General features: G+C 41.6%; 1 long non-coding RNA gene across 6 annotated transcripts in view; it reads left to right on the forward strand.

Moving 5' to 3' along the window:
• LOC309376827 overlaps positions 1–18,090 on the forward strand; it is a 396,206-nt gene that overhangs the window by 285,619 nt on the left and 92,497 nt on the right. Inside the window, exon 3 of one of the 6 annotated variants that reach the window (XR_014171302.1) lies at positions 13,116–13,151. The exons of the other annotated variants lie outside the window; for them this stretch is intronic. This is a non-coding gene — a long non-coding RNA (uncharacterized lncRNA). Of the gene's footprint in view, positions 1–13,115; positions 13,152–18,090 lie in introns of those variants that run through there. 6 annotated transcript variants of the gene reach the window in all.

The following is an 18,090-nucleotide window of genomic DNA, read 5'->3' on the forward strand; positions in this document are numbered from 1 at the left end:
GGGTCTAAATGAAAATGGAATTGAGTTTCTTCCCCATCCCTATTTATGCCGGCAACATATAAATTTCAAGGCAGAAAATGATTTTTGGCTGTGACTTAGCTCTCTAAGACCTTCACAAGAGATGGTTCTCAGGGTCAGCGTTCTCAGAGAATGTAGTTTCAGTATCCCTTCATGTCTGTTTTACAAAACGTTTGTGTGGGTCACCGTCCAGCGGTTTATATTGCTCAAAGTGCTTCTGTTGCTCTTTTGTATTCCTTTTCCATTCCAGAAGTTTGTTTTAGAGAGTTGCAGCCCAACTTTTTTATTTTCTGTGTTGCAACATATATTGTATTTTGATATGGTCATGATGTCTATGTTGCACCTTGGTACTGGAAATAGTAGTTTTCTTTTGATGCTTAATGTAGATGTACATTCAGCTGTGTATGTATATACGTATGTGCATATAGAAAAAACAACAGTTTTTTGACAAATTCCTAGGGCCAAATTAGATGTGATGTTAAATGTGGGTAAACATACAACATACGGAAATTGGGAGAGTATCGGGAGGGAAGCAGAGTTGAAATCGCTGCATGTAGAGTGGGGTGTGTGTGTGTGTGTGTGTGTGTGTGGCAACTAAGTGTTTTCTCCCAACAACAAAAAATCCATCTTCAGAAATAGTTTTTGGTTCCAGTAGGAAAGTTTTCACAAAGGCCAATGGCAACTTCTGGCACAGGGAATTTTCAGCAGAACTGCAATGCAGGGGAGGCTTAGACTTACTTACAAAATGAAAAAATAATAAATGCCTAGAGATGCATTTAACATGAACAATGGTTTGACCCATATGCTGCAGAACAAATAATTAAATAAATAAATTGGAATATCCTGCACATTTCAGAACAAAGGGATGCTGGGTTTGGTGCAGCATATCAGACACAGTGGATAGTCTCCAACTATGAGTAGACCCACTGAAATGAATGAACATGGCTAAGTAAGGACTATCAATTTCAGCAAGTTGAATACCACCCAGTCACACCTTAAAATAATCGTCGATATCGCGTTGTACCTGCTATATACAGTATCTACACAGGAAAGGCTGTAGCTCAGGGGTGGCTCATATGCTGTGTACACAAAAGGCTCAGGATTCAATCCTTGGCACTTCTAGCTATAACTGGCAAAGACACAAGTCTAAAGACCTGGTGAGTTTCTGACAGCCAATGTAGACAGCGCTGAGATAGATGGAGCCGTACCTAGTCTGGCTTGACATAAGGCAGCTCCTTGTGACATTGTGAGTCCAATTCTTATTCTTGCCCTGTGGAGGTTGTGGGGGATGGATAGACAGAAACACCATGGTTTCTACACCACATGAATATAATAAAGGCTGCATGCCACTTTGTAAACAATTCTCTGGCCATTTTGGGAGGTGTGCTAATGCATGAATCTCTGATCTGCCTGAAGGGTCATAACAGCGTGAATTGCCTCTGTCACCAATTCCCCGGAAAAGAAGATTCACATAACCATTTTTCTCCCCACTGTGTGGTGATGATTTTCAGGAGATGGATCCACTGCAATTTGGGTGTGTTCAGGAAACCTCGCAGGTTCGGGTAGGCGAATTACCCTAATTCTTCTTAGACTTAACATATAAAGGCAGTATAATTGTATTAGACTCCATTTGTATAATTGCATTAGAACTAAAATTACAGTAAATTCTCAAGAGCTACTGCCAAAGGGCTCATAAATTCAAGGATTTATTTGGCTGCACACATTTCTTAATATGAGTACAATTTAATCTAAATGCCATTGTAGGGCTTTTGGGGGGGGGGATTTCTCCTTGCTAGTAAACAAAGATTTCTTTCTCAGTGTAGGGAGAAAGAATCCATCAGAAGACAACCCAATTTTAAGTCTCAAAAATTTTCCATGCGAAAGATTTATGCAGTAGTAAATTCTGAAATGCGAGAGCTAATCATGACCATCTTCCATAACCACACCACCAAAGAAGTCCAAAAATGCTGGGAAATGTGTTGATCCATAGCTTAACACCCAATTTATTAGGATTGTTGTTTAGTCGTGTCTGACTCTTCGTGACCCCATGGACCAGAGCACACCAGGCTCTCCTGTCTTCACCTGCCTTCCACAGTTTGGTCAAACGCACGTTGGTAGCTTCGAGAATACTGTCCAACCATCTTGTCCTCTATCGTCCCCTTCTCCTTGTGCCCTCAGTCTTTCCCAACATCAGGGTCTTTTCCAGGGAGTCTTCTCTTCTCATGAGGTGGCCAAAGTATTGGAGCCTCAGCTTCAGGATCTGTCCTTCCAGTGAGCACTCAGGGCTGATTTCCTTAAGAATGGATTATTAGGATTGGAAGGCCATTAAGAGAACAGTGAGTTAGTAAACAGTGATGCAGTGATTAGCATGTTGGACATTGGCTGGATTCACTTTGGCAGGGTTCAACTGGATTGCCATGAGATTCATGGGGTGACCATGGGCCAGTCCCTGCCTGAGCCTAGCCTGGCTATCAAAGGGATTGTCTGCCAGGCCAGACCTGTTCTTCAATGCCCCAAGCTTAAAATACAGGCAAATGCCACTCCTGCAGATTATGTCATTGGTGCTATTATGAAAAGGTATTAGAATAGCATTCTCCTGCATTCCTGCTCCACTTCACTTAACTCATTCTGCTAAAATCAACATATTCTAGAAAAGCACAACTCTAGATGCCTCATCTCCAAATTTTGTAGGACTAGGATGAAGTATGCACCGATCTCCAGCTATGAGAAAATTGCCTGCATTTGATTCAGCCATATTTGGGAAGATTACAAGTGATCAGGTTTGGATTCCCAAACTGTGATCTGCAAGCTTTATTCAGGTGATCCATGTTGTGTCTGTGGATTCGTGATTGAAGGCAGGTGATGGCACATCCATCTCATTAAATATGCAAATTGATTTGTAATTGTATTTTTATTGCTTCTATTTCTTGTATTGTATTACAATTTGAACTGTATGGAATTAAAATTGCAATGGGATAAAATGGAATATATAAGAAATAAAATAAGCAAAAAACAACAGCAAATAAGCATCTAGCAGCATCTAGCGCAGCACACTGCAGTGGTGCTGTGATAGCAGGCAAAAAATCATTAAGTGGTCCGCTAAGACCCACAGCAATATTCAAGTGGTCCAAGTATGGGAACCACTGCCTTATTGCAACCCACAGTGGTGAAAAGTCTCTAGGAAAAGCATGTAGAAAGATGGAAGATATTTTAAACAAACAATCAAACCCACAACACTTATTCCCACTCCCATTTGTGTTAATGTTTCATTTTCCAGATTTAGATTCTTTGTTGGTGATTTCAAAAAGTCACATATCCAATAACATTTTATTTAAGCTCTTTAAAACCTGCCAAGATAAAAGCTAATCTTTCCTGTAATCAGTATGCAGAGATGAAGAGAAGCAGCAGCAAAGCAGTTGCTGCATGTTTGCTGACAAAATATTTAATCCAAACATTTAATTTCAATCTGCCACTGTTCTCAGTTGGTATAATTACTTTAAGCAAATATCATGTAAGAAGAAATGGAAAATAGTCTCAGCCAGCGAAATGTAAATAATAAAAAATAATCATCATCATTGCAGGCTTAAAGCCTTCTTTAGGGTCTGTTCTGTAGACTATTTTAAATGCTTTAAGTGGCTTCACATTAATTCTAACATCACAGTCTGTGATTCTGCCATGCCTATGAATACTATAAAGCCCTGCAAATAACATGCAGCCAAAAATACTGCCTTTTTTCTGATTGGAATTTACAGATCCAGCCATAAACGTAACAATGGATACACAAATGTCACACAAATCTGGACAGTCAAATGACATCATGAGATTTAAAATGCTCAGTAAATTTCCACACCATTATTATTCACTTGGATCGGAGACATTGATTGATGTTTGATTTGATTTGTCCAGATTTACAGTATGCTATTGCTACTTGATTCCAAACGTGGTGTGGGTGTGTTTGTATGTATGGGGTATGATCTGTAGCAAGGATGTAATGAATTGACACCTACATTTTACAGCCCCTTTAACATACAGTGAAATTTTGCACCATTTCTCTCATTTTCAGGGTAATGTCTGCTGTAATGCATGCTGAAACTTGCCAGCTTATATTGAGAAGCAGGGCAATAGGTCTTTCATTAACTGGGACCAGTCAAATGAAATATATCTCACTAATTGAAATGATTGTGCTAGTTCTCAGCCCAATTCAGAATCCAATTCAAAGTGCTCGTTCATACCTTGATAAGACATGAATGGCATAGGGCCAGATACCTGAAAGACCACCTTTTACCACATGACTTACTCCAAATGCAGAGGTCATCTTCAGAAACCTATTCTTTTTCCACTTTTTTTTTAATGCTTAGTTTAAACTTTTATAAAATGCAATTACCCCCCTGCCTTCCAGGGCAAAAACATTAAGGTAAAGGTAAAGGTACCCCTGCCCGTACGGGCCAGTCTTGACAGACTCTGGGGTTGTGCGCCCATCTCACTTAAGAGGCCAGGGGCCAGCGCTGTCCGAAGACACTTCCGGGTCACGTGGCCAGCGTGACATCGCTGCTCTGGCGAGCCAGAGCCGCACACGGAAACGCCGTTTACCTTCCCGCTGGTAAGCGGTCCCTATTTATCTACTTGCACCCGGAGGTGCTTTCGAACTGCTAGGTTGGCAGGCGCTGGGACCGAGCAGCGGGAGCGCACCCCGCCGCAGGGATTCGAACCGCCGACCTTTCGATCGGCAAGTCCTAGGCGCTGAGGCTTTAACCCACAGCGCCACCTGCGTCCTTGCAAAAACATTAGAAGAACATAAAAAAAGCCCCTGCAAAGGAAAGGCCCATCGAGTCATGCATTCTGTTCCCATAGTGGCCAATCCAACGCCTATGGGAAGACCACAAGCAAAGTATGAGAGCCATAACACTCAGGATCCCCATCTACTGGTGTATAGAGGCAGGCCACCTCTGATACTGAAGGCAGCCATCATTACTAGTAGAAACTGATCTCCTCCTCCATGACATTGTCTAATCCTTTTTGAAAACTATCCAAGTTGGTGACTATTACTATTACTTGTGATGGGTGAAGCAAGTGGTGACCAGGAATAGGGTATTCTCTGTTTTGGTACCCTCGTTATGGCATCCTCTCCAGGAAGACTTACCTGGAGCAAGGGATGTAGGAAGGCACCTATTTACACAGCAGTTTGATTTCCACTAAATACTAAATAATTTCTCTCTGTTTACGTAATTATCTATGGAATTTATGTAAGTTAGGTGGAATCTACAAACATATTTTTTATATTAAAAAAAAACGTTCTGCAAATGCTTTTTTAAAGCTTTTTTTTAAAAAAAACATTGCATTTTCCATAAGGCTCACCATCACCATCTAATGTCACATTGTATATTGCACTTAAAACACACTTTTTGCTGCTCTATAGCTGAGTCCTTACAAATTTAACATAATGACACAGCACCATTCATTTCAATGGAAGGGCCATTCATTTCAGTGCAAAGGAAATGTAATTTAAAGGGGAAGGGGAGTCATCAATTTCTGTATCTTTGCAGACTGCGGGGAGAAAAACCGCATAGCTAATTCTGATCGGTATTTGCTTGATTGATTTCTGTTCCGGCTATCGGACGAATAAACGAACATCGGTGATCTCTGTTTTTGCTTCTATTTTTGTTAGAATTCTCTGACATCCCTACTTGGTGCAGAGTCTGATGCCCTTTGCTAGATGAGGACCCTTTTATTTGCCTTGGGCTTTTAGATGGACATTTGTTCATTTCCCCCACGCCAGTCCCAAAAGATCCCCACTGCAGACCTATATGATACAGCCCAAAATGTTCAGTAGGTCTCTTCCACCCTCTAGAGAGCCTTTTTAGGAATGTGGGTCAGTGTAGGGTTTTATATATATAGAGAGAGGGGGGGGTCATGTTTGTTCTTGCTGGTTTTGGACATCTTTTAATGACTTTATTATTAATGTGTTTTTAACTTATGTAAGTCACTCTAAAAGTCTTTGTACTAAAGACTGGGGCGTGAAATATGTGCAGAACAAACAAAGAAATGAACTTATCTACCCTGGTAACCAGATCAACCTTCAATTAGGTTTGGGCAAGTCATAAACGACATCGTGCACGGGAGCTGGATAACTGCATCTCGACCAGGTAACAAAACCTATTAACATTTAAATTGAGAATCCCAGGAGGGGCAAGCAGACTAGGCAGAATACATAACTCCTTATGTGTGACAAGCCGTTCGCTATGTATGGCAGACAGGATTAAACAAAGGAAATGCAGCATATACACATACTGAATAGGGCTCATTGTCCAAAAGGAAATACAAACCTAGGTAAGCGTGCCTCGTACCCTTAGAACCTTGCAGGCACACACACAGAGCCAGTCATCCCATGCAGGGCAAACCATAGCAAGCATAACTGGTATGCTTTTTTGCTCATCCTGGTTGTACCTCCTGAGCCCCCCCTAAATATTCCCCTCAGTTTGGTGACAGAACTGTGCATGCCACATGATTACTCCTGGGACACTCCCCCCTTAGACTCTTCCATTGCTAATGTTGCCAGTCCAATTGGGTTCTGTACGTGAAACTGGAGCAGCCTGGGCAAGGGTCTTAGGTGTTATCTCTGCATTTGCCTCAGGGAGATATACCCCAGGGCTGGCCCTGGTCACAGGGTGAGATTGCTCTGCTCCTTAATTAATCACAATTGTTTTTTAATCTCAGCATACTCAAGTCAGTTTAAATCACAACAGTGCCATGCCAAACATCCATTTGTGTCCACGTGCAAGATAGCAATCTGGGCAAGATACTAAGTCACTTATCAAGCAGAGCCCAGCCCAGAATACAGCCCAGAATATTAGAAACTGTCCGCTGCCTGTTGGGTGAATCTGATAAACTAAGCCTGTTATCATCATCATCGTCATCATCATCGGTGTTGGTGTTTGTTATAATTTTTTACCTACCCTTCACCATAAGGTCCCAGGACCTGTTACAACAGTATAAACACACACACACACACACACACACACACACAATTTAATAAATAAATAAATTGTGAAATCAGCTTTTTTTAAAAAAAACTGTACAATGCATCAATCTTTCACTTAAGTTGGTAGCTTGTAGACGGATACCATGCCTCACACTTTTTCTTCTACTCCTCTTCTATAGTAGCTCCAGTCACAAATGACATATAATATATATCTCTTTTTTTTGAGGGGGGAGGGAAAATAATATCACCATCCTTTGTTCATTAAGAAGCGAAAGTATCTCACTAATTTATTGTTTAGCAAAAGCATTCAAAGATTAGAAATAAATCCTGTCACTCTACCCACACAGATCATCCAGCCTAACTTGCCGTAATTAGGAAATGCAAAACATATTGAAAGGGGGGGCAGGAAGGGGGGAAAAATAGGAGGGAGTCTGAACTTAGCAGGTTCCAAAGAACCTCAGTGGGTGATGTTGCTTCTTGAGTAATTACTACAATAACTCTTTGAAGTGAAGGGTGCAATTTTGTTTACTCCTTAACCAGTCTTGCTTGTATTACAGGTCAAGCATGTATGTCAAAAACTGTTGGCTTTAACCGCAGCTATTTCTGTTAACTTATCTGATTTGTTTACATGGCTAAACAGTTAGGGCTCTCTCTCTCTCTCTCTCTCTCTCTCTCTCTCTCTCTCTCTCTCTCTCTCTCTCTCTCTACTGCAAGAAAAGAATTCCACTGCATTGGTTAGGAGAAGCAGCACAGGCTGACAATGGTAACCTAGTTCTTTATTTATTGCTCCCAGCAGGTGTCAGATGCTGTGGTTTCTTTACAACCATCAACACCCTGGGGCTTTTTAGTTCCACATACAAGATAAGGAAGATGGGGGATGGCAACTAACCTCCAAGGATTAGGTACCTGAATCCTATCCCAACTGCTAGCAGACTCCAGCTGTGTCTAAATGTGTTTTTGTGCTTTTTTTGTTTTTTTGAGGGGGGGAAGGAGAATTTCTGATGTTCAGTGGTTGCTGATTACTTCCAGATTTTAGTTCTACCCCAGTGGAGATTGGCTACAAAGAGTTTTAGCTGTTGTTAAAAACTGCAATTGCGCCAAGGAAATGTCTTCTTTACAACCAGTTTCAAAAACACGAACTGTTAAAGCAGTGTTTTAAGGAAAGGTGTGGGGCGACAAGGAGAGAGAGAGAGCGAGAGATCTGCAGATGTCTCAGGAAACCCGTTCAAAACAGTGTAGCAAGGCAGAGTTAAATGTGGACAAGCCATACTTATTGTGCGTTCGTTCTTTTACCATGGTGGGTTCCAATCAAACTTCCAGCTGCAAATTAATTGACGGTTACCAAGGCTGATTTTAAATATATTTGGATGCTTTCATAAAAGCAACTCTATGTCTACCTCAGCTCCTTTAGATGCGGAAGAAGTTTGTTATAATAAAATTGGATGCTAGAGCAAAAAGTCCCCTTCTGCTTCTCTGTTAATACATAGAGCTCTGTCTTTAATGCATATAGATTTAAGCCATTCATAAATAATATTGTTAGTTCACTGTAGATGAAGGCATCATTTGACCTGTGGAAAAGGAGGAGGCAAGTTACAAATGAAAGCTAGAGACTTACACTTAAAAAACAAAACAAAAACAACTCACTCTGGGCTTGGTGTAAGGTAATTATATATACAATACAGTATACAATATAACCTAACATTATATATATTATGCAACATATAAAGAGTTAAAGGTAATCCACTGTCAAAGTTAAAAGCTCAGCTTTAGGTTTAGTTTCAAAATAAGTTAAAATCTACTTCGATTTTTAGAACTTCAACAGGAAATCAAGTTCTTGCATTCTCTGAAGGACTTCAACTGCTCCTGTTCTCACCTTAATCCCCACTTGATCACCACCCATTGCCTGCTCCCCTGACAAAAACAAAACACCTGTTCCCCCAAACAGTAGGACTGTGCACAGCCACCTGATCCACCTTCTCTGACTTGGGGAGCACCCACTCTGGATCCATCCCCCAAGCAATGGTGGAAAGGGGCTGCTAAGCTTTTTTAAAAAAACAACAACAACACACTTTTTAAACATATAGTTAAAATAGGGTTTAAAAATACAGTCGGGAGTTCTCAAAGATGAAATTGCGGATGTAACAAAAATATGTAACTTGTCCTTCAGATCAGCCTCCATACCTGAAAACTAGCAAGTGATCGGCAGAGGTGGCAGTATATTATAGTACCCTTCACCTTCTACCCTTGGGGGATGCGAGAAGGTAACGTGCTTCCGTGTGCTCCATGTTTACATTTTATCTGCTCCTTGTAGCCGCTGCATCAGCTTTTGCGCCGGGATTCCACTGTAGTGTGTACCCATAACAGGGGAAGGGTATACCACAACAGAAGCCACGTGTGACCAAGGAATAATCAGACCTTTTAACATATATGGTACACATTTCCCCCACTGGCTTTAATTAATTCAATGCGTTTAGATAAGTTAGACAGCCGCTATCAGTCATCATACAATCACAAATTATTACATGTGCTTTGATAACCGCGAGGAAGCTATTATGTTTTTTTTCTGTATCAGGTTGTTGATCGACAGCTATCCAGATGCTTTTAGCTGATAACAATCAGCCAAGAGCTGCCGCTGATTATAACGAACTGTGAAAAATGTGGCTAATCTGTGTTGGTTTGGGGATGTCTGGAAATACAGTCTTTTGATCCTTTTTGTGCTTTCCCGGCTGTGGGCAAAGTTGGCCGACATCACTGAATATAGTGTAGTGACCAGCCTGCGCTAGCAAGTATGCGTGTTTATAATCTGAAATGTGCTATCAGTGCCTTGAGGGCATAGCACAGGGGTGGGAACCTTGTGGCCTTCCAGATATTATTGAATTCCCACTCTCATCAGCCCCTGGTCAGGGATAATGGAAGCTGCAGTCCAGCAGCACCTCAAGGGGCGCAGGGCTCCTACTTTTTGCATAGGGGAAGCAAAAACAGCAGCACAGTAGCAGTAGCAGCTGCCTACAACATAAGCACAGGAATTCCATGGGGCAAAGTGAAACCTCTGACATCAGTAAACTCAGTGCCTTCCATTTCTGGCACCTTTGTCTGTCTCTGCAATCATCACCAGCTGCTCGCTCACACACTCCCATAATTCACAAATTTGGCATTGTGTTCTCCATCAGGATACTGGACTGTTGCGTCCTGAATATAGGCCGCTAAGCTTGTATGGTTTGGGAACAAATGAGATGCTGCACCCACCTATTTGATCCCACTGGAAACACTATTTCCTGGAGGGAAAGCTAGGACTAGACAAACGTCAAAGGAGCATTGCTTACCCCTTTGCATGCATGCCAAAGCCCCTCTCTACATTACCTCCACAGGCCCATAGCACATGGCATGGAGGGGCTGTGCTATATACCTGTTCTCCATCTGGCTGAGCTGCTGCTGCATTCAGAGATGGAGACAGGGACAGGCAAGGAGGTGGCAAGGTCAGTGCGGTGCAAATGTGCCAACAGGGGCACCAGATAGCTTCACTAGTGTGTTTGCACCACGCCAGCCTTACTGCTGCCTCTCCCCCTACCCCTACATCCTAGTATGCAGCAGCAACTCTGCCAGAGACAGCTTCCACCATGCTGCCCACTACTGCCCTGTTCAATGTTTCTGCCCCTTGCTGTGTTCCAGGTGTGGGAAAACACACATTTAGAACTCTGAAGAAGGAGCAAGACAGAAAAAATCATGGGCATAGCCAGGATTTTTGTTGGGGGGGGCAGGACTTTGTTGGGGGGGGCAGAACCGCCCTGATTGGTCAGTTAGTTAAGTATTTCTATTGTTTTTCTTGATCTAGGGGGTGCAGCTGCTTCCCTTCCCCCTTTGGCTACTCCCGTGTAAAGAACCCTTCACTTTCTGCATGTAACAGCATCTGCGTGTAGTATCAAGTCTCATCCTCTAGTCATAGGTTTCCATGTGGCACTCAGATTGTTTTGTATGCTGTTCTCTAACAGAGAGGAGTGAGATGGGTTGCGCTTTGCTATCTTCAAACAGACAGCATTAAGTGGTCCGGAGAATTTAATTTTAACCAAACCAACAGCAATCTTCATAAACAATCTCACAAGTGGAAAAGAGAGGGAGAGAGAAAGAGAAAAGCATTGTGTTTGCTAGCTAAATCCATCCATGGAACATAACAAGAGGTTATGCCACCGCCTCAAATGATCAAAGGAGCTATTTTATTTGATTACAGTGGAAAGTTGCCACAAGAGCCAAAGTCAGAGAACATTATCATCTCAGCATAATTATTCATTAATGATTTACTTTAAATTCATTCTCTCTCTGAAAAAGGAATTGATTAGAAATTGGATTTAAAAAAAGAAGTGGAATGATTAGATGTCTCTAGCTGTGAAGAGGCAGGCAAGGGGCATCTCCGACATCAGGACATACCACAGCCTGCCTTGACTGCGGGAGCAGCGAGGGGGGGATTATTTCGTTCCACTGCAACATATCACAAGTGGCTGTAGCTACTTTTACAAACGCAACCTTGTCATTGCGATTTGTCGCACTTTTGGTGAGCATTTTAGCACACTGAAGTTTCCTCTCCTCTGTCTTGTAACCAATAGCCATAAAATGCATGGTGCAGTAATGAAAAAGGCAAGATCACAACACGGGATATAATAACACCACTATGGCTATACAATATAAATTCAGATTGCATAGTGAATGCAGCTGCTGACACTGCATTCAAAGTCTGTGCATCTATGGGAGGGGGGAGTTCATAGCTCAGTGGCAAAGCAGGCATAGGATCACAGATTCATTTCTGCCATCTCCCGTAGCAGAACAAGGACATAAGCTCAGAGAGCTGCTTCTAGTCAGAGTAGGCCAACCTTCACCCAATATGGTGCCCTCAAAAAAAAATTGGACGCCACCCCTCATCAGCCTTGGCTACTATGGCCAATTGTCAGGATTAATAAGGGTTGTAGTCCAAAACCTATGAAGGATGCCAGGTTGGAGAAAGTCTGAGTAGACAATGCTGAGCTAGACAGACCAAAGCTCTGACTCCATGGAAGACAACGTCTTACAACTGTATCCAAATATCAGCACTATACTATGGGTGCTGCTGCAGATTTCCTGCAAACTCCATGCACAATTCTAAATAAGACCTGAACAGCACAATCAGATGTACTTCCTCAGAAGTAAGTCCCACTGAGCTCAATGGAACTTACTCAAAGATATGTGTGTGTACAGAATTTCAGCTTAAGGCTACTATCCGATTTACCAGTGCTTTTAAAAGCAACACACCTGATGCAGCTGTGTCATTTGAGAAAACCAACAAGATGTGTGAACTCTTGGTAGCCCTTGATGTCCTGATTATTAATGATGTGAGACAGCTCCTGTTCTTCACTCGTCCTGAAAACATGTTGTCAGTCAGAACCCATGAAACCTTTTCCACAGCAATGAAAAAGAAGGCACAAGAGGTCATCAGCTTGCTGAAGTTGAGCAGGTGTGGTTTCTGGTCAGTGCCTGGATAGGTGACTGACTGGAAACCATATATATGCATCCTTGGGTTCCATGTTGGAAGAATCTTAACAGTATCACAAAAACTTTATTAGGATCAACTAAAAGTCACAAAACAGCCAGTTAGTTCTTGAGTGTCAAAGGACTACTGCTGAACTGAATAAAGTGGACCAGTGATTGGTGGTGTTTTCATGGGTGAATCCTTTCCTTTAACAAGTGAGGGCTGCTTTGCCACCTATTGAAGCAAGGGTTTGGTTGTACTTACCTAGGAGTATGTCCCTCCAACTACAAGGGGGCTTCTTTCTGAGTAAACATGCCTAGGATTGCACTGTGAATTGTGGTGTCCTAAGGTGGCATGGGCCAGGAGTCAGCTTCACCTGCTGAACAGCAGCCTGAAGGGGGAGAAGGCAGAGTGACTCCACCTGCAGCTGATCAGCCATCAAGGACACAGAGGAGAAGGTGCTGATGAGAACCAGCTGGCTTCAGCCTTCTGAAGCAGAGCTTCCAGCAGTAGTCAGAGGCTGTTAAAAATGCTTGCAGTTTCTGGCCCTGCCTTGCTGCCTTCTGCTTGTCTTGAACTAATGATCATCAGATTCCTTGACCCTTGGGCTGCCTGACCCCACAGATTGCTGTTCACCCGACCCTAGGACTGGACCTGACTGCCTCCAGGTAAGTACACCTCAGAAACTCTTCTGGTTTGCTGGCCTCCCACTCCACTGAGCTTCAGACTACAACACAAAGGTGATTTGTCTACCGCCTATTTTGTGTGCTTTCAAGCAGGAGTTTAAGACTGATCCTTTATTATGGTCCATATTTCTAAACTAGAGTCCTTAGATTATGTGCCTTTTGTTGATGTTGCTGGTGTATTGCATTGTGATTTTTTTTGCTGCTGGATTTCTTTGTTGTTTTAAGAATGGCTTTTTAGCTTGTTTTATTGCTATTGTTGTTATTTTATTCTGCATGCCGCCTTGGGTATGCATTTGGCATAGAAAGATGGGATATAAATGCAGACACGCATGTGTGCATATGTACATAAGTCCAATTCGTCATTTTGAAGAACTACGAAGAGTTGTACTGATGGTTATTTGTTCTTTGTCTTTTTCTAACGTTTATGTACGTATGGACATCCATACATTTTTAATTTTTATATTGGAGGGGTTAATTGGAGGTTGCAATTCACATCTCATGATGCAATATATGGTGGAAAGCAAAGTCTCTCTCTAAGTGAGAGCACAGATGGCTGGTTATTTAATGCTGCTCCAAGCATCTTTTTGACTGCTAAAACAGAACCAGTGTTTTACTGCATGTATTTTGAATGAGGAAAAAGAGAGCTTTAAAAAATGTTTCTGGCAATGGAGGGAAGCAACGGAAGGTGAAAAGAGGGCAGAGAACTGTCACCATCACAGCACCTGAGACCAGGGAATATGTGTTAAGTGAGGATAGTGGATTGAAAAAATATGAGACTGTAAGACAGATAACAAAGACTTGCTGCTTTTGTTACTTGGGGTTGTTTTTTTCTTAAATAGCTTGTGTTGCTTGTCAAATCTTCTGATGACACAACCTGCTTTTAAAGTTTACTTTTCATTAGTGAGAAAGGATGAGGGAGAAACCCTGATATATCTATGCATGATGAAAGGAACAGGGCAAGTCTTGGGCTCAGACTTGGGGGAGTGGGTTATTCTCTCCATGTTCCTTTTTCCTCCCAGATCTTCATACTGAATAGGGAGTCTTCGCCATATTTTTCTAAACCTCCTTCCCTCCCCTTCCTATCTGGCCTCCTCGCTGCCACACCAATATAGAATACTCTTTACACATTTGTAAGAACTTGATCATTTTGTGTGGCAGAGCCTACACATTGGAACTCCCTGCCTATTGATATCAAGCAGGCATCTTCACTGTATTCCTTTTGGCACCTGATAAAAAACATTCTTGTATAGTCAAGCCTGCCCAGATGCCTGGAAAAGCTGTTGTGAATTTTAAACTGTTTTATTATTTTAACTTCTTGTATGTTTAAATGTATGGCACGCATCTCTCTCTCTCTCTGTGCGCATGGCAGAAATGGGCAGGGTAGTTGTTTTTGTTTGCATTTTAATGAGAAGTGGCCTAATTTGCAGTTCTTAAACCAGTGTGTGGACCCAAAGCAAGCTATGCTTCTAAATTTGTACTTCTCCAAGTATTGTAATGCAGTTCTGCAAGCAAACAATATATGCAAAATTGTATGCATTAGGGGGAATTGTACACAAAATGCATATAAGCACTGGGTAATATCCCACTCAGAATAGACCCATCATTTTCCTTGACTGCACTCTGCAGGTGATACCCAACATTAGTCATAACTCAATGTATAGCATTATGGTTAGGCCTTAACAGAAAGCTTAATTCTGTGGTATGATAAGCTTAGTGGTTATTAGCACAAATGAGATGCAGCAGATGATCGATTGCTTATTTTCTTGTTTTCTTGTCACTCTGGTAAATTCTTAACAAGCTTTGCTTTTCAGAAATTATTTGCGTCTTGTTGACATAAACACTAACTTCAATACTGCAAGATTATGATGTGTTTTGGGCAGATTAGCCAGCGCAGCAAAAAAATGCAAGAAAATGGAACTATAATCCCTGTTATTTCTCACCAAGCTAATGAAAGCATTTTTAATGCAGGCACACAATAGGGTTCAAATCGTCAGAATCTAGAAAATGGTTTACATTAAAAATGTGATATATGAATATATCAAGCATACCTTCCTTGGTATTTCTGATTTCCACAGGATAGTCTACAAGATTAGTTTGATAGAGGTATTTTAAACATACATAACTTCAAGACTTCTTTTTAAAAAAATCATCTATAAACCATTTCCCCCCTGAAATAAGTCTCCTCAAAAGGCAAACTTCCTCTTTTGGAGATATTACCCTTACATCTTTAGACATGAACACACAATAGTTCAGATTCAGATCATATCCCCGAACTAGCTCAAAATCTTTTTTTTTTTAAAAAAAAACACATGTTCCCAATTGCTGAATTTGTCAAAAGCTAGGCACCAAGCACTAGTACAATAACTTTCAAAAGAGTGTGATAAAATGAGCTGTGAATGGTACAATTTGACCCCAGATGCCAACTCTTCCAAGATTTGTCTTTTTCCACTGCCTCATGTACCCCATTCCATGGCAAAATTCTTAGACCCTTGGAACCGATCACTTTAGAACTATCTTTTAATCCACCACATGGCCAGCAGCCTATGAGGAACTTGCTGCGACACTATGTTTTCCATTTTCCGTTCTGCTCCTTTTAATATACTGGAAGCATTTTTACAAAAGGCAAGGCTTAATTAATGCCAGATAAAAAAACCTGCTCTTTCTTGTGGGGTCTTGCACAGCATCTTTCCCTAATGCAATAAATAAATAAATGCATAGAAAATATTCTGCAAATGGCAAAATGTCTGAAAATGAATGTCAGGGAGATTTGAAATTGCCATTTGCAACCGGGCTGGCAGTGTGTTTGCCAATTTACCTTTGATTTCCGAAGAAAACCGAACATCTTGATCTGTTTCAAAATAACTCCTTGTGCTCATGAGATCGGCACAAAGGGCCCTTTTATGTGGGTCAAAGGGATGTTTCCCCCATGCCCATTTAATATGTTGTCTGTGAAGTTCTGTGTGCTGCCCTTAGGGCCATCCACATGCTGGCGATATGCATGTAACTTGCACAGCAAGTTTTCCTTCCTCTCTGAATCACAATGTCTGCAATTCAATCTGCCCCACAATGAAATTGTGTGTGTGTGTTTTCTCCTCCACATTCGCCAGGTTAAGCTATTGCTCCCCATGAAAAGGGTCTTCAGATGGGGGAGACACACTGTAGTAGGAACTTATCATTTATACTGCTTTCATCATGACAATGACTGATGTGGCTCTCCGAGAATATTATATATTTAGAAGTTTAGAAAGGTTCTCCTTTTGCTGGGGGGGGGGGGATGCTGCTTTGTACTTAAGAAGCATATCTCATCATACTCGGTGAACTCCTGAACTAAGTCTTAAATGTTTAAAGAAAGGTCAAAAAGCCAGCCTGCTACAAAAGTGTGCAACTCACACCTGACTAATATCAGAGAATAAAATCATGCAGGGAATAATTTGAGTAAGTTTTTCTTTCCATTTAAACAAAAAGTCATAGATTTTTTTCCCCTTCTGAATATTTATCACAAAGATATAGCCCTGCAGCTGGGGGGTTCTTAACAAAGCAGAAAGAAAACTTTTGGTTCAGGGAGGGAAGAGAGAAAAAGTCCATAAGATTCTTCATAAACTTTGGGAGCGTTTCCTCAAAACATGCTTCTCCATTTATACAACAGATCAAGGAAGGCTAGAATCCAATTTCAAATCAAATAACCTCCATATCGATGTGCAGGGTAGTTGACAGTGCACTCTCATCATCTCTGTGCTTTCTGGTGGGTAATGTGCACAATATAACTTAGAGTAGCCATTTGGCAGAAAACTGCTGTAGTCAAATTGAAATAGCCTTTAGTGCCTTGGTTAAAATGGAGAGCCCATAAGATATGCTTGTCATGGGAAGGCGATGCAGGATTGCGGGGGGGGGGGGGGGAGTAGTGTGTTTGAATTAAGGTGGGGGATTTGTACTGTTGATGGAACTGCACAGATGTCAGGATCTTATTTAAAAGTGTTAAGGCACAGCACAACACCGAAGCAAAAATTTGTTAGGCTAGTGGGCTAGCAATCAAATATTTCATTGCCGTAGTTAGCAGCCACCTGTGAGTCACTTACACATAACTGTATGCTTCAGGAGGAAAACGCAAGCAGGAAACTGGGCTGTTTCCTGCTGCTCTGAGACCTAGATGGTGAAAAGCGGGATAAGATTGAGAGAGAGAGAAATTGCACACAAATATTTGTGTATCAGGAGAAATAAACACTAAAATGCTAGGGAATTCTTGTGAGAACTTAAAAAAAAAAAAAGGATTTGGCAAACTGAAGTAGAAATGTGGCAAACCAAAAATAAGATTAGAAAAATGAGAAACTAAGAGAAACCAAAATTGACAGATTAACCCATCCCTATTTGCCACATGCTGTGGTAGTAATTGTATAAACAGCCAACCCACCGGCCAACCCCCCAATCATACCCTAAGAGTGTAGTACTTCAGAATGTATATGAGATAGGTAGGTTTCAATTTATTTGTTTAGTTAGAAGCCAAAACAGAAGAGAAGGCAAAAACACACACCACCCGAATTGAACCACAAATTTAGCTATTAATTTCCTTCGCACAAATGAAGAGATTCTCAAAGTAACATAGTGAGGAACCTGAACATCACAGACCACTAGGGTTGGTCTCCCGACTTTTGAGAGTGGTTTTCCAAGAAGCATGGGATCCCTGCTGTTGGGGAGCACTTTCTGTGTCCCCATGAGCACGAAGGTGTTTCTTACAGAGCAATTTCAATCTCCGCCTAAAATACCTCAGGATTCTGGTCTAATTGTATCATGACAGAGGTGGTGTTTAATGCGTTGCTTGCAGTGAAGTCGGGGTTTTGTTAAAGACAAGCATGGGGTGGGCCCAATTATATCAAGACCACTGTGCATTAACCCTTCCATCCCATGCCACAACCATT

Source organism: Podarcis melisellensis, assembly GCF_964234715.1.
Source record: "Podarcis melisellensis genome assembly, chromosome: 1".
Classification (NCBI taxonomy): Eukaryota; Metazoa; Chordata; class Lepidosauria; order Squamata; family Lacertidae; genus Podarcis; species Podarcis melisellensis.